Source organism: Thermobia domestica, chromosome 1 (assembly GCF_964235325.1).
Source record: "Thermobia domestica chromosome 1, izTheDome1.hap1.1, whole genome shotgun sequence".
Classification (NCBI taxonomy): domain Eukaryota; kingdom Metazoa; phylum Arthropoda; class Insecta; order Zygentoma; family Lepismatidae; genus Thermobia; species Thermobia domestica.
Genome location: NC_137454.1, coordinates 385,955,353 through 385,976,984, shown reverse-complemented (window position 1 = coordinate 385,976,984; position 21,632 = coordinate 385,955,353). Strand labels below are relative to the sequence as shown.

The window sequence follows — 21,632 nt, the reverse complement described above, 5'->3', positions numbered from 1 at the left end:
ATGTGAAGGTGGAGTGAGGAATGCTGCCTTAATCGAAGAGGGTGTTCTTTCCCATTTGTTTCTGCTTATTTGGTATGGCCATTGTAAACAATAAATATTACGAGTGACATAACTAAAATTCCCTCCGACCAAACAACAGGGGAATGATTAAGATAGATTCCCGTTTCACCACCGACCGAGTCGAAAGCATCAAAGGGTGGAGAGGACGGATGCTTGGCGCGTGGGGGCGGAAGAATGTGCTCCTCCGGTTGCAGGTTCTGAGAAAGAGAGAGACAGAAACTGAGAAGTGGGCTCAACCAGTTGGTTATTTTGGGAGCGAAAATCGTGCCTCTCGCCAAATTTGTTGGGAGTAAATACGTCACACGGGAAGATTTCCTGTCGCGGGGCCCGCGGGAGGGAGGAAACGACTTCGGAAGACGCACGAGGGTGCGCGTATCGAGGAAACTCTTTCGCAGGTGTTTTCTCCCCGGTGTGGAGGGGGCGGAAGACGGGAACACCTGAGATCTTGTTGCTCTCTGTCGAGAGTCCCACGTGTTCCGGTGACTTTTGAGCACTACGGGGCGCTCGTGTGAGGTGAGAAAGTGACTACTTTGCAACTGCCAAACTGCAAGAAACGAAAGGGCCTGCTCCAGGTTTGATGATGGCTAAATAACCGCGAAAGGGGCGGGCGGAGGACTTTGTTATGTAAGAGTAGATCGGCCTACATCTCTTGTTTCTCTCTCAAGGCAGCAGAGAAACGTCTTCAACTGATCGTAGCAGACGCACGGTCCTCGCTGACAGTCGGCTCTGTTGTGGTGTGCTTTTTTGTGCTTCGAGTGAACGAGTGTTTCTCTCTCTCTTAATTAATGTTAATGGTTAATGTGTCGTAGTTTTCGTTTATTGTCACCAAAGGTTACGTCCGAACGGCAGTAAAAGAACCGTTCGCTCAGACAGTTCGTTACAACACACCCTTCTGGCAACAAGGTAAGATTTCTTTCAATATATATATATGAAGCTACATTCATTTGCATTTCTAACAACTACGCTTGTAATAGTAATAATAATTAGTTATTTTACCTGATGGTAGAGGATCATTTTACTATTTATTTAAAAGTAGGCCACTTTTCCTTTTTCGATTTTTTTTTATTGTTCTTAGGGGCAGGGGCGTCATTAGAGAGCAGAAGGAAATTAATAGCATAGTAATTTTCGCTAATGAAAATATAATTTGTACTTGTATTGTCCCTTCCTCTCAAGCAAAACTTGAAATGACGCCTCTGATTAGGGGGACACGGTCGTTTACTGGTACCTAATTCGAGGGGGTTTCTGGTTTGATCCCAGTTCATGTAAGTTTGTAGTGGACAACAGAGTGTCTTTGAGTTTTCTAAAGGTTTCTCCTCTTACATTGCCATTCCACCGATATTTTGTATTCATGTAGCCCAAGCGGCATAATCGTTAAGAACTAATTTAATTTAATTTAATTTTTTTTTATATATTATCATCTTATATGCATTTGATTCCAAATGAAGGGGAAAAATTAAACCATATGTTCAGACTTCTTTGAAGTATATTTGCATACGTGTGGTGGATGATAGTGAACAAAATATGTTAATAATATTTGTCTTAATTGCTTAAAATATTAATGATCTTTAGCATACATCAAATGGTTTCAATTGTGGTCATGAAATAGTAATTACTGGTTTAATTTAAAGCTTGACCAATCACGGTACGCAGACCTGCTGCATCTTACTTTGAATTAATCCATTCGTACTAACGAACTCGACTTGAGAGGCATCTTTCTAACGTAGTAAATCTTCAGAGATCATATTGATGATTTTTATACAATAGAGAAATATATTCCTGAAATTAATTGAAGTGATCATTTCAGGCATAGTCCGGGAGAAATTCCGTCCGGAAACATTTTCCGTCGTGTATTGAAGCCCCCCCCCCCCCTACCGGGAAATCTGAAATCATCACTGCTTTCAGTAATATCATTGGGTGGTCGATACTCCTGTCTTTATACCTTGGGGGCCGGCAAAAAGTAGTGTGCTTTTCCAAGTCGGTGTTTATGAGTGAAATGAATTATTTAGTTTAACGTCCCATATAATAATGTTCTGTAGTCCAATCTTGGGTAGTCACTTTCTCTTCCTTTTATAATTAACTACAATATCGTTCTTTCGTCTGTGTTACACCTAACGCTTCTTGATTGAATTCCCGTTCGACCCTGCTAACTTCTTCCATTCTTCTCCACCGCCACATTTCTAAAACCTTTAACCTTTCTTTGTAGCTTCTTCAGCTACACGCGGTTGTTAATTAGAGTAGAGGAATGATAAAGATCTAGTGATGGCAGCTGATGGTTAGCGTTCTTGATTTGCAATCGGAAGTTTCTGGGTTCGAACCTTTTGGCAAGTCATTATGACTGAGTTTATTCAGAGCTTTTCCTCAGTCCCACCAGGCAAACGCTCGTTTGTGGAGAATGAATTGAAGAGGGTTACCGACGAAACAAGAATAAATGGTGTCTTGTCTCGAAACGGTGTCGTGGAGGAAATTATGTTTCATCTCGTCTCCTGGGTGACCCTTGAAATGAAAGGAACGAAATTCGTATAAAAGTAAATTTCCAAACATTGTCATACTGTGCTAGAAATTGAAAAATAAAAGTAAAATGACATCTGAATAAATATCGCTTCTATTTTCAGAAGATCAGTTTACTTTTCTTTTAGGCTAGAAATTAAGCATTACATAATAAGTGGGTGGGAGATTGATGTTTTATTAACGATGCTGAATGCAGTAAGCAAGTATTGAGACATGTTCAAACAAGATGACAAAAGGGACTCTGCTTTGCTGTTGAAACTATAAAGCGAAACAGTGAATTATGGTTTTGCGTATCTATGTTTGTTTATTATAATCAGTAATCATTCATGTTAGGCAGTGTTCGAAGTAGGAAAAAAAAAGCAGAGGCGGTATGTTTAATTACGATTTTGTCTCGGCATATCGGCTATCTAACTGTTGAAATATAGTGAGGGTATGTTGCCTAAAACATTGCATTTCAATTTATATGATGACTGAAAACCATTGGTGAACTTCTCTCTAGTAACGAGGGGGGGATATGCAGAGACTTTGATCCTTCGCTAACAACTTTCAAAAAAAAAATATATATATATATATATATATATATATCCCTTTATGTTATGTTATAGAGAAGTATACACGAAAATGCTGAAAAACCAGATGAGGATATTAACAATTTCCCGCGGGAAAACTTCTGGTCTCCCCACTTTACTGTGGGTTATGCCAAACCCCCAGAAGTTCCGCCCCCACAGCAGACAGACCCTAAATCCGCCCATGCTCAAAACACGACATTTATATGCATTAAAGTAAGAAGACACACACACACATTCATAAAAAGAGAAACAATTCAATATGGACATCAAAATATAAATTACGTGAACTTCTTTTAAGACGCCCCATTTTAGAAACAAAAAGTAGGAAAAAGATAATAAAAATTTCGATGTTGTCAACTTAGAAATTACTTACACATAAAAAATAAATTCTTTTACATGCGAAGCTATTCATTAATTACTGTCTATAAAAATTGATTTATTAAAGGTGTTTATCATCTACTTTCCATTGACGGTATCTTTTAATCATTAAAAAATCAGGGACGATATGCCTTCATCACTGAAAAACCAGAGACCGTATGGCATACCACCGCACACTGTCTCACTTCGATCACTAATGTTAGGATAAAGTACTGGTCCACCATCTTTCAGAATTATTCTCGACTGATCTTTATTATAAATTAGTCAAATATTTAGGCTACATAAATGATCTTTGAATTATTTATTTTTAAGATTAGAATAGGATTAACTTTACTCCTCAAAAACTTTTTTATTTACTATATATTGTTCATTGGTAAACAGGAATATATATATAAAGTTGTGGTACTCATCTTCCAAGGGCTCATGATGTAATCCTAAGTTGTTGATGTGCCCTAAGGTTGCCACTCTCCGGTTTTTCACCGGCCTGGCCGGAAATATTGCTGTTATTTTGATTAAAGCCGGTGACCGGTTTACACTTCTTACCAGCCCATTTATGACCGGTTTTCTCAAACTTGTATCTAGTTTGAAGTATAGACTTAAAAAGTAACTTTCAAAAGGTTATGTTCAAAAACCACTTATGCGAAGACGAATAAACGTGAAATTATATTTGAAATATTCAAAACATTGTTATCTTGATTAAGGAATGCCACACGGTCAACCGAACTGATGAATTGTCGAGCTCGAAGTATGAAAAGTTATTAATTAACTATAAGATTCTACGGTAATGTTGCAGAGCTGATATTTCTGCTGCTTCTAAGTCGCCGAGTCAGACTGAGTCATTGAGTTCGCCTGGGTCAGCAGGTCAGACTAGGTCTCAGAAGCGATACTCAGACCCAGGCGACCCAGACCTTAAGTTGTGACCTTAATGACCTATTCCATCAGTGCTTCCCTCGCAGTAAGTTATTAGTCTTGAGATTTTCTTCCAAAAATATTAAGTGGGAGTAACTCTACCTCCAAGATTTCGTATCCTCCTGTCAATTCCAATTTATTTATTTATTTATTTATTTATTTGGTAGAAACCAAGGGTTTCATTCTGTGCTTGTTTGAGTCAACGCAAGGCAAAATTTGGAATAATGAACATAGCAGTTATAGTTGCTTATTGTAGTTATTATATGCTTATTGTATTTTCTGCATTCTATTGCAATCCGAAAATTTTGCGTAAACCAATACGGAATGACTCCTTACGTCGGCAGTTGAGTTGGTTGTCAAATGCTCGACAAAGTGCCTAAAGGCCAACGTTGACAGTTGGTTAGCCTACTTTTCCCATTGTTGAGGCCTACTGACTGTGTTATTCTCTTATCGTCCGTTTTGTATCACTTAAATACTTACATCATAAAAACAAAAAAGCACATATACATTTGCATTGTATTGTGGTCAAGGTTGTGTTAGCAGAAGGAATCATAGGGTTTGCGTTAAGAACAACTACAACTGCCTTAAAGGAAGCATAAATCATTTACCTTCAGATATTGCTCATGAATAATTCGTGAATAATAAATTAAACACTTATCGCTTCAAATGATTTATACACTATTATTTAGGAGCAATCACGTTTAGATTTCTGCAATCGTTTACCTTGGACATTATAGTTTGTTGCAAATAGTGAGATAAGATATTGTCCAAACAGCTAGATCTCGAGTCGTTTCCAGTTCTCGATTGTGTCTACGGCTTTCGAGTTAGTTACTCAGAGGAATAGGTTTTGGAATGAAAACTAGATTACATAAAATTTATGACAATGTAAACTGCAATATGGCAGTCTAAAACGTAAAGAGTATGTACTTTGCGAGAGAGAGAAAAATTTGTAAAGTTATAAATCATAATTGAGATTTATTTATTTATTTGTCATCTAGAACAGATTGTTGTTCCTTTTACAATAAGCTTTACAATATCAGCTTGAAATAAACGTCATTGCATAATACATATAAAAATATACATAACATTATTAATAATTATAATTATATATAAAACATACCATTGCTTTAGGGGAGCACTGTGGCTGAGTGATAGAATGCTAACCTGTGATGCGTGGGGCCCTTGGTTCAATCCCCAACCAAATAAGTTTGTGGTGGACAATATTGTGTCCGTGGGTTTACTTGGGCACTCCCGTTTCCTTCCACATTTCATTCCACCAATTCTTCCAACATCATTCACTTACCTTTATCATCCGTCTCCCTTAGCCTAAAGGGAATAAGCGTGGGACGTTAAACTGAAAAATTTCATTACATGACAGGACTCACACAGGATAGAATACAAAGACACGCTTTTGTTTCTGTGACGTTGAAACTGTGGGCTACTTAAGATTAGGCTCATGCATTCTTTTACCTTTTCTTGAAATATATATGAAATTAAGAAAGAATACTAAAATAAAAAAAAGAACACCGAAATTATTTACTATTTATAAAATATTACTTAGTGAAACACTTTGTGTTATGGATGCGTCCTCCATGTTGTCAAACAATAGTCATCAATCGTGAAGACAGGGACTTATATGATAAAGAATGAACCATCTCAAGAACATTGATTAGAGATGCGTTCGAGTCGAGTCGAGACAGAATTTTTCTGACAAAATTCGAGTCGAGACACAGCTCTTCCAATAGAAAAATATATATTTTTCGAGTCGAGACATAACTTTTACGGCACATTTTCGAGTCGAGACAGTCTCAAATCTTGTCTCGTGCGCATCCCTAACATTGATTAGCATACTCAGTAATATTTTGTACTTTCTAGAAATTTACAGACAGGAGTTACTATTACTCTGTGATTTGAAAAGAAATGACATGATTTACAAGCACTTTGATGGCACAAAATTCTTATAAAGTTAATCTGAAAATCATAGTCTGTAAATTTTAATTTCGCTTTTTTCTTTAAAATTATCTTGAAAATGCAAAATGTAGAAGTTTTAGTTCTTTAGAATGACTTTCAGCAACATAAAAAAGGAACATCGATACTTAAATAAGAGCGATATACTTAAATAGCCAAATAATTAACAGAAACAACACTTATAGAATATGTGCAACAGTTGCTATATAGTGGGGCCGCGGTAGCGCCGTGGTACAGCGTTCGCCTCTGGGGCATGGCGTTCCTGGTTTGATCCCATTTTACTCCGAGTGGGTTTGTGATCGGCAAATACGTGAGTTTTCTTGGAATTCTCCCGTTTTCTCCCACTTTCTGTGTTTTACCACTCATTCATTCTCAGCCCCTCGTCACCGCCTCTTTTAGTCTACACTGCATGAACTTTAGACGTAAAACTAAAATATGTCATTTTCAGTTCACTTTCTACATATAGAAATTTCTTAGTCATACAATACTAGCAAAGTGGATAGTTACAAGGTAATAAGCAAAGAAAAGCACCATGCAAACATTCAACTATTTCAATATCCCTAAGTGTATAAACAGGACATTCTAATGATATATAAATATCAAATCAACATTGTATGTCGACTTTTCATGACAAAACAGCTGAATCACTTGAAATGAATTTTTGAACACAGCGCTTGGATACAGCTGGATTTTTATTATTCACCTTCGATAACCAGTTATCCACAAATAGACATACAATTAATCATCATAATGTCCATTGGATAGAATACTGAAATACGTGAACTCCTGAACGTTAGATAACCCTCACGACATAGTTGTAATTAATGGTTGCAGACTCCACACAGCCTACTTTTTTTTCTTTTAATTTGTTTTTTCATAAACCTTATTCTTTCCAAGCAAAGAATGAGCATCTGTTAATTTATTTTAAAACATGACGTACATATGTCCTTTATTCATTATTTGTTCTGTATCCTTCAGCGGTTCCTAAGAAAGATAACGGACCTCCTAAGTTTTCCTAACACGTCTGAACAAAAAACAATATATATTTTTAATCTTTCTTAGTGATTTTGATCTGCAATTAAGTACCCTCTCAGGGTACCGTTTTCATTAACAATATTGTTTATGTATAAATTAGTCACTTTGTTTTAGCTGGAAAGTGGTTTGAATTTCTCATTTCACTAAAATTTCGTGATCAGCATTGAGAAAGCTTGTTCTTTCTTTAAAAAAAAAAAAAAAAGGAAATCGCGTAATTTCTTTAACAAACAAGATATTACTGAAGAAAATGTCAAAATATGTAGGTATACAGAAAGTCTTTAAACGCAAGTGCATTTGAAGAAAAGGCATATTGAATCTTAGTCTCGACGCTCGAGAAGATGTCATAATGACTACTACGGATTGGAAAAATAATAATTTTAAACTAGTTTCATATCGTACGCTTATGCTCTTTAGACTAAAAATGATATTATGTTAATGGAATCAAGTGACCGTGGAATAATCTGTGGGAGAAAACTATAGAACTCCGAGAAACGGACGGAAAATTTATGAGCATGTGTAAAAAGAAAAAAAAAGACAACTATTATAAATTGATTATACAGGGTGTTTCAAACTACACCGACAACTTTGGGAGGTGATTCCTGACACCAAGATAAGACAAAAAGTATAGAGTAACCTGAGTGCACAAAATGCTTCCTTTCAGAGTTATAAGCTGCCGAAAACAAGAAAAAAATGAACTTTGAAGGTCCATAGCTCCAAAACTATGAGCCCTATCGTAGTCGGGACAAGACTTCACTTAGGAACTAATTTGTGCTCTATTCAAAAATACATATTTCAGACTCCTAAGATATTCACGCAACAAATTTTATAGAGATAGTTTGGCTACGGGGGTCTAATTTGAAGTATTCACCAACTACTCTATAAAAATTGTTGCGCAAGTACCGCAGTATTCTGAAACTTGGATATTTGGATAGAGCACATACTAGTTCATAAGTGAAGTCTTAATCCGGCTACGGTAGGTCCAATAGCTTTGGAGCTATGGATCTTCAAATTTGATTTTTTCATGTTTTCGGCAACCTATAACTCTGATAAGAAACATTTGTGCACCCAGGTTGCTCTATATTTTTTGTCTTATCTTCATGTCAGGAATCACCTCCCGAACGTTGTCGGTGTTATTTTGAAACACTTTGTATATGAGAGCACATCCTATGCTTTTCCTCTTAATCGCCCATAAACATGTTTTTTTTTTTTTTTTTAAAAAAAGTAGTTTTCTTGAAATCAGATTTTTAAAATTACTTTTTAGTATCATTTGTTTTACTTTTTAAAGAGAGCATTTTTAAAACTCCTTTCTTTATTTTCAAAATGATTTAACAGTCTTCTCAAATCTTGCAACGTTAGTTTAACTCATTTCACGATGTTATACAAGGAAGGAATTTTGCACGCAAACTTAAGTCAGATAACAATACAGTATTCCAGTGTTACTTTCACATCCCTATATGCTATATATGTATTTCTTAACTAAGAGTAATTTTTGAGTTTCCTTCCTCAGGTAGACTGTAATGTCAAAAGACACTGAATCTCTTCAACTATTGTGGGAAAAGAAAAAAAATGAAATCTTTCAGTTTTACAGGTACATCCCACGTTTATGTCCTTTAGGCTAAGGGAGACGGATGAATAAGGCAAGTGAATGATAATGGAATGAGAATGTGGGAGGAAAACGGGAGAACCTCGAGAAAGCTTACGGACATAATGTTGTCCACCACAAATATACGTAGGAAAGGAAACAAATAAAATGTATTTAAGTATGAGATGACTAAAAATTAAAAAATCAAATTGTACTAAAATTTTAAAAAAATAATTCTATTTTCAAGAAAATTACTTTTAAAAATAATTCTATTTGTGCTGCATGACTTAAAAGAAGAGCATTCGGGCCGCTCTCATATAATGGGTGTTCACGATATGCTAAAATATCAAATAATACTTTCGATAAAGTGGATACTTTCAAATATCTAGGATCAATATTAACAGACGAAAACCATATTCACGAAGAAGTTAAATGCTGGCTAAAAGCAGGGAATTTCAGTTATTATTCAGTTCAAAATCTCTTGTCGCGAATGCTGTCGAGGAATTTGAAGCTTACAATATATAAAATGATAATCATGCCTGTTGCTTTGTGTGGTTGCGAGCTCCTCCGTGGTTAAGCGGTTAGCGTACGCGCCTTTGGCGTGGGAGACCTGGGTTCGATTTCCCGACGAGAGTTCATGTGGTTCGGATTCCACATTAATCAGTAGATCCCGTCTCATATAGCCTCGCTGCTGAAAGGGACGTTAAACTCAAAATCAACTCAACTCTGTATGGTTGCGAAACATGGTCGCTGACTCTGAGTGAAGAACATAGACTGAAAGTATTTGAGAACAAGATCCTGAGACGAATATTCGGACCCAAGAGGAACAGGAATGGGGAATGGCGGAAACTTCATAACGAGTAACTACATAATTTATACGGCTTACCAAACATTGTTAGGGTTACCAAGTCTAGGAGGCTCAGGTGCGCAGATCATGTAGCCAGGATTGAAGAAAATAGAAACCTTTTCAATGTCTTAACTTTAAGACCAATCGGAAAACGATCATAAGGAAGACCTAGGCGCAGATGGGAGGACAATATTAAGATAGATCTCGCAGAAATAAGAGTACAAAGTGAAAAGTGGATCCAGTTGGCTAAGGATAGAAGTCAATCATAAGCTTTTGTGAACGCGGCATTGAACTTCTGGGTTTCATACGCCATAGAGTTAGTTAGTTAGTTAGTTAGTGTGTATTTTTTGTGTACCTTCAGATAATATTTACTTCTTTTTACAAAAACCAGTCATTCAACCTCATGAGAAGCGGGTGGGTTTTCCGTGGGCTACTCTGTAGAATCACTTGAAAAATTGAGCGCTACCCGTGCTTTTATTTCTAGTAATGCATAGATTTTTTGACGTAATTTTCTTCAAAAGAATATTATATTTTACTTTTCTGGTACTATTTGTATTATTTTGTTTGTTACTTTTTTTAAGAGATCATTTTTGAAAAAATATTCTTAAATTTTACTTTATATGTGTATATAGATTGTAACACCAGTATAGAAATTATCCATTAGTACATCAAGCTGGTTTGGCAATATTTATTATAATTTCATGTAAATAAAAAATAGGACATAAATATTTGTTGTATGAAATAGACTGTACTGAGTTAACCCGTATTAATTTATGTCTACGTTTCTAATTTATCATGTGAGATTGTTCAATGCATTATTTACCGTTACTCAAGAAAAAGATGGCTGCTGCCTGCTCTTTATGCAGGCTGTTGGTGTCCTCCCCTTTTTCCCAAAAGTTTTAATTTACATTTTCTCCCTTCCTATTCGTAGGAGATGATTACATATTGCTGTAGTCTGTAGGCGTGTATATTGCTGTAGCGTTGTTAGGTCTTGCAGTTTAGTTCCGCCGACATGACGATGGCACAAGAGTTGCTTTTTGCTTTGAAACTTTTTGTACTTGGCAAAGCTACAAATGAGTTGGTGTCCAATTCGCTGTGTCCACCTACAGAGGATTATCTGGCAACCACGCAACATCTCTTTCACATCAACAACTTTAAGCAATTACGTTAACTAGTTAGTAGTACGTTGCATATCACTAATATTACCACATGCACCGAAATAACGATGTATGTAGTTTGCTTATAGGATATATTTTTCTTTACTTAATGAATTTTGTTTTAGATTTCGTCAGATTACAATTCTACAGTAATTTTAGCGTTCAAGGAAAATAATAATAATAATAATAATAATAATAATAATAATAATAATAATAATAATAATAATAATAATAATAATAATATCCAAACAAGAGGAAATACCAACCGACAGATTTGATAGAGTTGAACAATCATCATCATCATCATAGGTATTCTGTCATTATTGGCAAGTCACTTGGTGTAATTGAGAAGCTTCCATGCCCCACGGTCTTCCGCTAACATCGTTTTCACGTACGATTTTTCTGTTTTGAAATCGTTCATTAATTGCAGTTTTCTTCGTCCACTTCCTCTTTTTCCTGTCACCATATCCTCTAGAGCCTTGTTATTTTAAGTGCCCTCGGAAAATATGTGAAACAAACTTCAGCCCCCCCCCTCCGCCCCCGCCTCACTCTTTCATTAGACTTAGTTTCTTTATTATTTGTTCTTAATGTCTTTTTAAAGCTCGGAACAACCGAAGCAAATAAACCCATAAACTAGAATGTTATGCTAGATCAATGCAGGGGTGTATACCTACTTTTGGGCCACCCTGTATATGTCATTCGATATATTACATTCAGATAAATAAAATAACATACATTGAGAGGCCCCATCACTGCGAAATTAAAATACCGCTAATTTTACAGTAATTATGTGATATCTTCAAATAGGTAAAAGATAATCGAAATGTGGAACAAGAGCGCCCTAGACAATATTATTTTACATGAGAAACCGTTATTACGACTCACTTATCTGCTTTCGATTTCGAGCCATTTTGAAAATCGGCATTTATTTTCGCGTTTCTAAATGGCTGCAAAAGGAAAGCTTCTAGGTGACTCGTGATAACGGTACCTCATGCAAAATAATATTATCTACAGCGGTCTTGTTCCGCATTTCGATTATCTTTCATCTATTTGAAGATATCACATTAATCATAACCTGTTGTTGGCTAAACTAAGGTATTATAAATTTTCTGATACCGTCATAAACTGGATTGAAAGCTACTTACTAGGCAGGAAGCAACAAGTATATCTTAGGACAGCTCAAAATCCCTTATCTTCGGCACTCGTTATAAACAAAGGAGTACCTCGAGGATCAATCTTGGGTCCCCTTTTATTTTCTATTTACATTGCTGACCTCATAGATTCTATTAAATACTCTACTGTGCATTGCTACGCGGATGACACAACTTTGCATCATGTCATCACCACAAAATATTGAACAAACTGTAGAACTTGTTAATAGAGATTTGACATCTGTATCTGAATGGTGTACCGATAACGGTCTTGTCATCAACCCCAGTAAGTGTACATTTACGATTATAGGAACCTCACAACAGTTGAGTAAAATCAATGCAGCGGATCTAAAAATAAAAATTATGGACACTTATATTTCTTACTCTACTCATGTGAAAAGCTTAGGACTCATATTGGATAAGGAACTAAACTATAATCTATATATATAAAAGAGAACGTACAATTCTTTGTCCGCTCATCACGCTAATACGGCTGAACCAATTTCTTTCATTTTTGGGGGGTTATTAGGATTTGGACCCTAGATGGTTTTTATCATATCACTTTAATTTTTAATTACCAGTGTCTTGAGATAATTGACCATTCAGGTGTCCACAAATCCTTTGTTAGTTCATCATAGGTAAAAATAAACGTATTTATATGCAACCCGCATGACCGTGTCACTCGGCGGGTTAACATAAATGACAGGCGATATACAGCGGAAAATAGCTTGAATCTTCTGTTTAAAATTTTTTAATTGATTTGCTTATTTTTACAGACACTTTTACAATATGCCAGCACCGGGATGACCGCAGCGAAGCGGGGCGGGTTAACATAAATGACAGGCGATATAATGTTAAGATTTACTGCAATCTTCTATGGTTTTTATCATATCACTTGAAAGCGAAAAAGTAAAAATTATCTAAGTAACAAAGTTTATTGCGTTCCGGGGTGACCGCAGCGAAGCGGGGTGAACGCTGCTAGTAATCATATATCTACTCAGTGTAATAAAGCTATTACTTTATTACGTCGACTTTACAAAGCCAAAGACTTTCTATCTCAGTCTATGAAATTATATCTCATACAAGTTCTTGTTTTACCGTTATTAGACTACTGTGACGCTGTATATGGACCATCTCTCTCTGTTTACAATTCTAAAACTATACAGAAAATACAGAACTCGTGCATTAGGTTTGCCTTTAACTTAAAGAAATCGGAACATATCCTACCAGTGCTAAATAGAAACGACATTTTAACAATGTCGAGAAGAAGATACCTAGACTATAGTTATCTGATATATAAAGTCCTTAAAACTCAATCCCCACAATATTTATATTGTAAATTTACAAAGCGGTCATAAATTCACTCTCACGTTACGCGTAACAGTGAGAAATTCAATGTACAAAGACTTAAACTGAAGATAGTGCAAGGATCATTTTCTAGAGCAGGTCCGAGAGTATGGAATGCGATACCAAAAGCTCTCACGGAAATAAAGTCATTTAATTCATTTCGAAATTCATTAAAATCACATTTGATGAAATCCCAGCAACTTGCCTCTGGCACTTACAACTTGTACAGTTTTATGTAACAACTTAGCTAAATCCAACAATATCGATACTTTTTATTGCATGTCACTTGTTTATTTTCTTATTTATTCTTTTACTTGTATTTATTTTATTTCATTTATTTATTTTTGTTCCTTTTGATGTGTAATGTTTAATATTGTATTCTTTTGACAAGGGTTAGGTGGTAGAGCAGCCATGGCTGAACCTCGCCCGCTTCAATAAAGACAATTTCATTTCATTTCGTTACTGTAAAATTAGCGGTATTTTAATTTCCCTGTGATCAGACCTCTTAAGGTAAATTTTAATGTGTAGTTATTGAGAAAACCAAAAAAAAAAAAAAGTGAATTTTGTGCCCCTAAAAGTATGTAGTTTGTTGTCAATGATATATATAAAAAATTGCAATTTTTTTAAATGTTACATGCATCAAGATACACTCTGAACTAACAGATTATTGTTTGTCTTTTCCTAACGAAGACTGCATATTATTAGTGCACATACTACATACTTCTAAAAAATTACATTTAAAAACTTATTGAGATGCGAACTGTATGTATTCGTTCATTAGAATATAATTTCCTTCAGATTTCTACTTAAAATGTGCCATTATTATTATTATTATTATTATTATTATTATTATTATTATTATTATTATTATTATTATTATTATTATTATTATTATTATTATTATTATTATTATTAATCGTTGTAGTTGTTAGCCATTTCTTGATGCTTCGTGTCCCAACCAGCTGCTCATAGGCAGTCCAATAGCAACTTTTGTGGTGGACAAACATCGTATGCGTGGGTTTTCTTGGGGTTCTCCCGTTTCTTCCCAATGTATTCATTCCACCATTGCATTCATTTCTCATCATCACTGTCTCCTTTAGCCTAGCCAGCATATGCGTGGGACGTAAAACTTAAAGATTTCGTTTTTTTCTTGTCCTCTATTTTAAGTTCCCTAACTGATCTTCATACCCTTGTGTTTCAGAGGGAGGTGGCTGCCCCAGTGGCTCCCTCTAGTTCATATGCAAACTTATCGAAATCAAGTGTATAGTTTGTCCTTCCTTTTGTAAGCGTGGGAATGTAATTCGCTGTCGCTACCCAATCAGGTTGTTGAATAGCGGAAGGCTACAAATTGTTTATTCGTGCTTACAAGTAAGAGGAACACAGTTTAGTTGTCGTGGCTTATTCTAGTTAGGAAATGAGTTGCAATCCAGACCATACGTTTCTTTTCTGTATAAATAACTGTTCATCCAACTTAAGTATTGATCAAAATTCTTTCCATACGTGCGAAATGAGAAAGTAATTATCCCGTCAGAAAGATTCCACAGCCCTACTAATTAAAATTAAAACTCGATCATCAACCTTTACAGGAAACGCTCGCTGTCTGAAGATGTTCTCTGCTGCCTTTTTTCTTATTGTTCCTTCCTTGTGATTCACAAGAACAAATTATCCGTGACATCGTATAAGCTGGTGATGAGGCAGTGCATTCACTTTGCAATCAATTCATTGACTGATGACGTAGCACGAGCTATGTAATTAATAATAACGATAAAGCAATTTTTCCTGATTAATTAAAAATTAATTTGTCGGAGAAGTGAAAACGCATTCATCCCTGTTTATTGATTTTTTTTTCCATTTTTATAAGTCTTTTATTGTCAAATTACAAATTAGAACATTTGTCTTTTTGAATCAAAAAGATCCAATATATTTTAGTCAAAAAATTTCTTGTAGGCCTTATATCTGGAGAACTACATATAGTGTAGCCAAACCAAAACTATCACTTAATTCACAGTCAGTATGATGTGCTTATTCCGTAAAAAATACGAAAACTCGATTTAGGGGTCGTTCAAAAATTTTGTGCCCCCTGATCCAAAAAATCCAATATATTTCAATAAAAAATTTTCTTCTACACCATATATCTGGAGAACTATATATAGTGTAGCCTAGGGATGCGCACTAGACGAGTCGAGACAGGATTTTCTTGACAAAATTAGAGTCGAGACACGGTTCTTCCAATAGAGAAATATATACTTTTCGAGTCGAGACATCACTTTTACAGCACATTTTCGAGGTGAGACAGCCACAAATCTTGTCTCGTGCGCATTCCTAGTGTAGCCAAGTTCAAAGTATCACTTAATTCAGTATGATGTGGTTATTCTGTTAAAAAAAAAAAAAAAAAAAAAAAAAACGATTTAAGAGTCGTTCAAAACATTTGTGGCCCTTGATCCACAAACTAAGTATTGACCAACATCGCAATCTTTTGATGTATTCTTTTTATTATTATTTCTAAAATTCTTGTTATTATGTAGCTCAGTGTTTCTCGAACTTTTCTTTATGTCAAGTAGGGTCACTTTTATTAGTCAAAATGTTCTACGGACCATTCTACCCTTTTAACATTCAAAAACAATTTTGTCATTTAAAAAAAGAAATTTTGAGCATATGTTAATACCAGTATACTTCCCTGTATCGCATAAGTATCGGAAGTCTTATAGAACAGCGATGTCCATCCTCCCATCGACAGGTATCAGAGAAAAAAAAAAAATTACAAGACGTCAAGAAGCGGCTTTCTGGGATCAATTCATCGTCCTAAAGATAGGTTTCACTTCATTAGTTAACCATTTCTTCAAAACGAAAGTAGAAGAAATTAACTATTTCAACGTTAATCGCCATAGAACAAAAACGGTAATAGATGGCGGCAAGCTTTCGTTTGTTTAGAATCTATTCAGCGCCTTAAGTAGAGATATCGGGCCATATGCACAGTCGTTCTGACGCATGATTAGTGCCATACTAAATAGTTCGACTAACATATGTTTCCTGCGGTAGTCAGGCCTTTATTATGACGCTAATCATAAGTCAAAACGACTCTGCATAAGGCCCATCATCTTTACCCGCATCGTTTCATATAAAACCGGAAGTGGTAGAAATTTAACATTAGCAACTAGTGTGTCGATGCGAGATGAGACGAAGGCTTTCTCGTCTCTTTCTCGTAATTTTGTTGAAGTCTCGTCTCGTCTCGATCATGGGAAAGATTTTCTCGTTTCAAAATATTTCTTGTATCTTGTGTAAATTTGTGTACAAGATTTATGTGCTGATTTTTTTCTTACTTTGATCTACAAGCTATCAGAATTTCTCCGCACCCCGGGAGGTCGGCGGAGGGTGTGATACTCGTTTATCAAAATTAAAAACATTGTGCTAATTAGATAATTTATATTTGGGGTGGATAAAATTAAGCCAACAGGACGTTGCGTCTGAAGGTGCAATAATTGAAAATTGGACAATAATGCCTCCCCCCACATGTACTCCCATGCGCAAAAAAAATTGCGCGTATACTGTAACTCACGATTTTTCGCAATTATTTCATTTTCCATATGTTTATGGGTAAAATTTAGTTATTAGTAAGTGGAGATAATAGAAAGCAATCCATCTAAGGAGATATTTCCAAAAAATATAATAAAATAATAAAAATATAAGCAAAAAACAAAATTATGTTCGGTTTTGTGTATACTGGCAATAATGTTTTCGAGGGAATTTTTGGAGTAGCACAGCACGATTGCAGAGGGAATAACAAGATTGGTAGGAGAAGAACTGAACCAAGGAACGAGAAATTGGAGTAAAATATTGCATTTATTGGCTTAAATCTAGGGTGTAAATTGTCTGCCAAATATAAATTAGCTTCTGTAATCAAGATGTTTACGGAAATATATAAACAAAGAGAAAACCTGTTGTCTTAAGTTTGGAAGTGACATGCTCTATAGCCATGAGTATTTATTTCTTAAGAAAATGTTAGACAACAAAAGAAAATCTGTGTAGTCAAGTGGGTAGAGTGACGGACTAGTAATTCTTATACTGTTTTGACACCAGATCGAATCCCATCCGGTCCTGTTCAATTTTTTTTCTTTACAAAACATTGTAGAAAGTGTATAATTTTTATGTTAATAAAACTGAAACAATACAATTAGGAAATAACTTTTTGTTTCCTCTGATGACGTATTTATTTAGAATTAGTGTACTATTAGTAATACCGATTGCTTTCAGTTTATGGTGTTGTATAGCTTCCTTTATCATCCTCTTTTCTTGAAAAAAAAATTGTCTCCAATAAAGTAAGAAAAATATATATAGTCAGAAAGAGACATCTTAGTATCAAACGTGATTTATCGTGATGAAATAAACAAGTTTCCCGTTATTAAAAAAGAAAACTATAGAAAATCATTGAATTTGGTCTTAAGGTTTTTATTATGCTATATATATTCTTTATAAGACTATACTTTATAAGGCAAGATGAGCGATCATACCCTCAAATTTAGCTAGTGAGTGAAAGATGTTTTAGGCACAAATATTTGACAGGTTTAGGTGCATGAAACACCAATACGCCATGGTCTTGACCTTCGTTTATTTCACATTATTATCCGACATATCATAACAGGTAAAAAGCAGCATCAATCGGCAAGAAGAAAAATGAAATGAAATGAAATCTTTAAGTTTTACGTCCCACGGTTATGCCGGTTAGGCTAAATGAGACGGTGATGATGAGAGATGAGTGAAATGGTGGAATGAAGAAAGTGGGAGGAAACGGGAGAGCCCCGAGAAAACCCACGAGCACGGTGTTTGTCCACCACAAAGTCCACACGGCGCGAGCTGGGATCGAACCAGAGACCCCACGCACCGGAGGTGAACGCTCTACCACTGAGCCACCGCGCTCCCCAATCGGCAAGAAGAATTGCAAGTTGTGGTCTTAGTCTGTTTTTGATGCTCCGGCCCCCGCCAAGTGAACTTTGTGGTGGACAAGCACCGTGTGCGTGGGTTTTCTCGGGGTTCTCCCGTTTCCTCCCACTTTCTTCATTCCACCATTTTCATTCATTACTCATCATCACCGTCTCCTTTAGCCTAACCGGCATAACCGTGGGACGTAAAACTCAAAGATTTCATTTCATTTCATTTTTTTGATGCTCCGGACTCGATCGCCTAGCACGCTCGTCTATACCTTGACTCATACGTCTATCATTCAGTGCAGACACATATCCAGCTTTTCTTTTCGGAGGGGACCCAACACGAATCCTCGTAAGCACGTAATTCTAATGTTTCAAAAATATCAATAATAATAATAATAATAATAATAATAATAATAATAATAATAATAATAATAATAATAATAATAATAATAATAATAATAATAATGCAACAGTTCTGTATTTCTCTTAAACGTTTCTTACTTGTCATTTATGAACCGGTCAAACTTAATTCTAACTCATACGAAATCAAAAAATATTTTCTAGAGACATGTAAGGAAAACTGTCTGCTACGTATATCACATAACAAAAATAGCAAATTGCAATGAGTGTATCGTTTTAATACAGTAATGTTATAAACAGACCGGAAACGAAATTGTAATCCCATTTAAAAGTGTTCTTTAATTCCACCTGGTATCAATGGCATTACGGTATATTCTTACAAGTAACACTTCCCAAGTGTAACACTCCGATTTTGATAAAATTTGACAGGCAGATACTACACATAAAATAAACGAATACATGTTTTTTATTTTCTGCGGTAAAACTGTTTTACGGGGGCAAAAGCACTCATCCAAAATTTTGAAAGTTGACGCCCGAAAGACAAAAACAAGTGGACCAAAGTGTACGAAATTGTGCACAGATATGGCAGACGTAAAATGAAGGAATGCGTGTTTTGTATTTTCCTGGAGAAAACGGTTAGGTGGGACGCAGACCCCTCCAAATCTTTGATCATGAAATATCAAAAGTGCTAGTAACAATATGTCTGATGTGTGTAAAGGACGAAGAATTCCGATGACACTTTGTGTATGGACAATACGCAAAAACTAAACAAATGCCTGTTTTAGGGGACAAAATCCCCCATCCAAAATGATGAAAGTTGACGCCCGAAAGGCAAGAAGAAGTGAACCGAAATGAATGAAATTGTGCACAGATATTGTAGACGAAAAATGAGGGAATATGGATTGCGTATTTTCCTGAAAAAAAGAAAAACGTTTCTGTGGGACACAGACCCCTCCAAAACTTTGATCGTGAAATATCAAAAGTGCTAATAACAGTATGTCAGAAGTGCTTAAAGGACATGAAGAATTGGAACGACACATTGTATAGGGACAATACGCAAAAAAAAAAAAAAAAAAAAAAAAACTGGTTTATTTTCTGCGAAAAATTGGTTTTAGGGGGCAGAATTCCCCACCCAAAATTTTGAAATCGTGCACAGATATTCTAGACGTAAATTGAGGTAATTGTGTTTCGTATTTTCTGGAAAAAAGCGATGGAGTGGGGCACGGACCTTCTAAGCTGTTGATTAGGAAATATCAAAAGTGCAAATAAGTATGTATACGTCAGAAGTTCCTAAAGAGTATGGAGAATTGCAACGAAACTTCGTATGGGGACAATTTGCAAAACAATAAATGAAATGCATTTTAATTTCTATGAAAAAACAGTGTTGGGGCCTAGAGCCCCTCCAAAAAAAAGTTAATATTACCGTAAAAGTGCAGGAAGGAGTGGACCGAAGCAAATGAAATTGTGTGTAGATATTGTATAGACTGTATGTAAAATAAGGGACTTTCGTGTTTTAAAGATGTCCCTATCAATTTTGGCACATCAACAGCAAACAGGAAATTAATCGGCACGTGTTTTTGTTTATGCGGAAAAACATTGTAAGGGTTAAAGTTGCCTCGTGAAATACTACAAAATACGCTATACTGTTTATGCTTGTTGTTGATCTGCCAAATTTGAAGAAATCTGATGGAGACACTTGTGAAACACGAGAGGCTTTATTTTTCATATCCAACATCTACAGACAATTTCATTCGCTTCGGTCCAATCCTTCCGACACTCAACGCCTCGGTCCACTCAAAGGGATTTTTTCTCTTTTCAGGAAAATACGAAGCACGTATTTCCTCATCTTACCTCTACAACATTTCTGAACAATTTCATTCAGTTCGGTACATTTTTTCTTGCCTTTCTTGCGTCAAATTTCAAAATTCATGGGGGGGGGGGGACTTTTTGTCCTCTAAAACCGTTTTTTTCGCAGGAAATAAAAAAGCCGAATTTGTTTATTTTTTGCTTATTGTCCTAACACAAAGTTTTGTTCCAATTCTTCATGTAAATTTAGGCACTTCTGACATACTGTTATTAGCACTTTTGATATTTCATGATCAAAGGTTTGGAGGGATCTGTGCCCCACCTAACCGTTTTTTCCAGGAAAATACAAAACACGTATTCCCTAATTTTATGTCCGCAATATCTGTTCACAATTTCGTTCACTTTGGTCCACTTGTTTTTGCCTTTCGAGCGTCAACTTTCAAATTTTGGGTGAGGGCTTTTGCCCTCTAAAACCGTTTTTCAGCAAATAAAATAAAAAAGCACTTATTTGTTTATTTTATGTATAGTATCTACCTGCCAAATTTTATTAAAATCGGAGTGTTACACTTGGGAAGTGTTACTTATTAGAATTATAACAACAACGCATTGTCCACAGTTTGGACACTGACTCAAAGTAATCTGACATAAAAAAAACCCTCAAAAGGGAAAAAGTAGGTTTATTAAAAAGTGCTTGAGGTTTGGTAAGGGACAGCTTCCAGGACCTCACGCTGGATACGTTACTGAGTCAATGCATTATATTTGTTTCTTGCAAAGATGATAATTAGATGCGTAATGTGTAAAATTATATCATAGTTTGACTTTTTATAGGTCTTTCCTTAACTCATCCATATTATCCGGCGTTCTGCCTGCCTGTTTTATGTCGGATAAGCGAAACTCTACTGTATTTTTAGATAGCATATACACATGAGCTGGAGGTCTGCACGGGCCGGAATTTTTAGAACGGACCCGGCCCGTCCCCTTTAATTTATAATCTATAGGAATTAACGGATTAAGGGCGGAGCCAATGGAG

General features: G+C 35.6%; 1 protein-coding gene across 2 annotated transcripts in view; it reads left to right on the top strand.

The window, feature by feature from the left end:
* The first annotated feature begins 286 nt into the window (after window positions 1–286).
* The window catches only part of LOC145665008 (uncharacterized), a 106,918-nt gene continuing 85,572 nt past the window's right edge, over window positions 287–21,632 (top strand). Inside the window, exon 1 of one of the 2 annotated variants that reach the window (XM_081732198.1) lies at window positions 287–963. The gene's annotated coding sequence lies outside the window, so the exon portion shown is untranslated. The remainder of the gene's footprint in view (window positions 964–21,632) is intronic. The other variant, XM_081732208.1, reaches the window with a different exon arrangement.